We start from the raw sequence: 3,878 nt of genomic DNA, 5'->3' as shown, positions 1-3,878 counted from the left end.
CAGTTAGTAATAATGATTTAAATATCTATTTGAATAATAAGAGATTTTAATTATTAAGGATATTCATTCACACCTGTGATAACTCAATGATTTTTGAAAGCAAGGACAAATTTTAATTTTTCCCTCTTAAATTTAATTAGCTAAATTAGGAAATTATATTTGTACAAGTATATATTATGAGGTACTAATCTTTATAATGGACTGGCATCGTGACTACCACCTTTTCTTTCATTTTTTTGTGAACAGTAAAAGGCATTTCAACTCTGCCAGAGATAGTAAAAATCATAATACTTAGACATTTATTTTCCAGGAAAAGGTTGAGGAGTTTTATATTGAACATTGTATTTTGCAACATATGAACTCAATGGTTCCACATTTTTAATATAAAACCTAAATAAAACTTTTATGCATTAGTGTCTTATAAAATCAATCAATCAATCAATTTTAACATAAAGAACATTAAACAGAATTTAAACAGCACACAAAATTGGGAGGTTAGTTTTGAAACAGAGATTTTTTCAAATAGGTCATATATATTGAAACAGAGTTAATAATCTATATTTTGCTAAAATTAGTCCAGTCCAGTGAAAATCAGTTGTGATCAGTATCTGAAAAGATTGCTGTTGCTAACCACCAATTATAGTAGCAATAGTGATTTTATCAACAACAACCCTCTCACTGGAATTTCCTCCATCACCTGTTCAAAGGGCTGGTCCTCATGCCTCGGTAGCAATTACATGTCCATTTGATCTGTATTTGTTTTCCTCAACATAATGCTGCATAGACAGAGGTGCTGGCAAATCAGTGGCTTGCTGCAATTAAGAATAAATCTGTCTATGTTATGTGGAGCAGTGTGAATCCAAACGCAAAGATCACTCAAAGATAAAGGTTGGATGTGAGAAAACAAAGTTTCCTTTACTGAAGGCTCAAGAACGAAATGGTTTAGTACACGAGTTCATACACAAAGCATGACAACTTGAGCAATAAGCTAGTGAACAGGTAGCACTTAAATAACAGACAAAGAACATGACCACACTAAGTAAACACAGGTGTAACACATTAAAGAAATGAGACAGTGAGTAAACAGGAAGTAAGGACATCTGGTGGTAGTCCTGGGAAGCAGCATCCAGAAACCCAGACAGGCTGTTACAAGGATGCCTGTTGCTCCTTGTGGGAAGCAGCAGCAGCTGAAACCCTGACGGTGATGGTGTTTTTGACACATCACCTTGAGGACCGTTTTGGTAGATGGCACTGATTTCGGAAAATACGATAGGCAGCTATCATTCTCCCAACCTCCACTGTTATCGGCATAGTTGAGTGGGACACAATGCAGGCCACGTGAGATGTTCTCAAAGATTGACTTGACATCTGCCATATCATTTCCTTTGAGGACGAAGCTGTCAGCTGTCCTTCTTAGCATTTCCGCAATCCCATCTGCAACTCCCTTTCCATGGGAAACATGGAAGTAATTCCATGTATTGCTTTTGAATCCCAAAGTGGGTGACACTTGAGAAAGAAGACCAAAGTTCTTCTCTGGTCTTATACTGTTTACTCAGATCATCTGACCAAATGTTGCTCCAACTGCTGAAGGCTTTGCAAGAATGTTTCTCAGCATTGGCTTCATGCATTCCTAGACTTACGCGACACCGAAAAATGTAGTTTCATTGACTGTGCAGAGTACTCCTATTTCGTTGTGTTTGTGTCTTATTTTTCACAATGCTAATATACAGAAGATTTTGTCCACAGTCTAAGTGCTGCTTCCATTTCCTTGAGTCTGAGTGCAATAACGGCATTTTCTCCATGAGTTCATACCAAATTGCTATAATCTTTTGCTTGATATCATATGAAACAAATGATGTTGATTCATTTATCATTAGTTCTGCCTCATAATGTAATGAGGTCTGGCCAGCTTTCACACCATTTTAAGATTTTTCCTATCTCTCATTTCTGCCAGTGTTTCCCTCTAGTTCCATTTAATGGTGATGTGACACAGCATTTTTAAAAATGTACTTGCTATTTGTAAGAATTTGATGTTATCAGATTATGTTATGAGTCACTTGACCAGATTCAAAAATGGAAGTGAGAAAACATAAAAGGAGAGACAGGTGTGTTGCATGTCAAGACTACAATCACCTGTTTTCCACATTCCCATTCGCAAGGTAAAATGCTCATCCCTTCTTTTGATGATTCATTGTTTAGTGGGATCTTAGAAACAATGGGTCATTCTTGTGCATTTTTTGAGTTTTTGTTATAGGTGCACATGAATCCAAAGGGCTCATAAATGCTGGTTTTGGGGCTTGCAACTTTCGTTTCTTGTTTCTTTCTGTACCCTGCTCATTTCATTGGGTTAGCGTCATTTTTTGGTTATTTTTGCCAACACTTTTCTTTCCTTTCTAATCCTCCTTTCCTCTGCTAACTGCAGGTGGGCGGTAGTAAACTACTAGATTGACTGATTGACTATAAATTTAGATTAACTGCAACTTCTCCCTGAGTAAACCTGTCTGGCTGACAATATACTGTTCCTGGCATTGAGTGCCCACCAATAGATACAGCATTTATCCATAAGTAATTTTTTTGGCTTTTCTTTGTTTTTGGCAAAGTGAATAGCTCCTGAATTGTCTTTTAACAGCCTGTCATCACCGTTCAGAAAGTTTTATCTGTAACACTACAGTCTATTCATAAATTTAAACAACGACACTTCTAAATGCACCATGATCGTACTAAAATGTCAGTGACACTTGAGGAGTTGTCAGCAACACATGCTATGGTCAGTTATGCCCCCCTTTTACAGCTGGTGAAAATTCATCGAGTGAAAATTTGAAGATGATTCAAATGGAAGTTGGTCATGCTTAGGGAAAGGTTACCGGAACTTTTTGTGTCCTCCCTCCTGACCTTTTTGTAGCTTATGGGAATTAGTGCAGCCTTTGCTCTAACGTCTATGGGGACAGGTTATCTGCTGATGAAGTCATGGAAACATCTTGCTTCTTGAGGAAGATAAATAGGCCTTTTGGCCCTGCACGTCTGTCGGATTTCTTCTACTTAGCTTTTGGTTCCGGTATGTAAAGAGAGTTGGAAAGAGGACTGTTGTTTTGTCTGTTTTGCAATGAAAGACACGCTGCCCCGGGGGGGATTTTGTATCTCATATGGATTTTGATGGTGTTTGGAAAGTTGTTCTGGGAAACCAGGGTTGATGCAGGGTGTTGGCATTGCTGTTTATACACTTGTGTTTGCATCTAATTCTTGTCCATGATAATGGATTTGTAAAAGCTTATTTGTTCACAAGGGCCAACTGTAACAGCTGACATTTCTGCTTTGTAATGATCTAGGCAGATTGTCATATTTTCTTTTTCTTGAAGGAGTCCTGCAAAATCTGGATTGTTGTCTGATTAAGTTATTTGCTGGATTTCCTGTTGGCTTCCTGTAAGCTATTGAGATGATCTCAGTTGTGGAAAAGAACTTTGACACTTGGAAGCTCAGCCAGTGTTCTCAGCAAACTGTTAATGTGCAAAGCGTTGGTGGTATAGTGGTTAGCATAGCTGCCTTCCAAGCAGTTGACCCGGGTTCGATTCCCGGCCAACGCAAGTATTTTATTTCCTACACAGCTTTTTACTTGTGTTGTTCTCTGCCTCACTTGGATAAAAGTGTCTGCCAAATTAATAAATGTAAATGTAACTGTAAAAATAAGGTTTGTGAAGGGAATGTTTGTGCATTAAATAGCAGGTAAAATACATTTAACAACAATGTTATTACTTGTCTAAAAGAAAAGAGACTTTCTTACAGGACAGCATCTAATCATCTCCTTTGTTTTAGAATTTTTACAATTAGGCTTTTCATATTGAAGGTAATAAAATACTGAATTACATAGTTAATATCCAGAA

The 3,878-nt window shown here is 37.4% G+C and overlaps 1 non-coding gene across 1 annotated transcript; it reads left to right on the top strand.

The window, feature by feature from the left end:
* Positions 1–3,509: 3,509 nt before the first annotated feature.
* Positions 3,510–3,581, top strand: trnag-ucc. Its single transcript has one exon. It is a non-coding gene; the product is annotated as a tRNA-Gly (tRNA).
* The last annotated feature ends 297 nt before the right edge of the window (positions 3,582–3,878 follow it).

The sequence above is a fragment of the Megalops cyprinoides genome, chromosome 24, assembly GCF_013368585.1.
Source record: "Megalops cyprinoides isolate fMegCyp1 chromosome 24, fMegCyp1.pri, whole genome shotgun sequence".
Lineage (NCBI taxonomy): Eukaryota > Metazoa > Chordata > Actinopteri > Elopiformes > Megalopidae > Megalops > Megalops cyprinoides.
The sequence above is the reverse complement of the archived record's forward strand: the minus strand, read 5'-3'. Positions and strand labels throughout refer to the sequence as shown.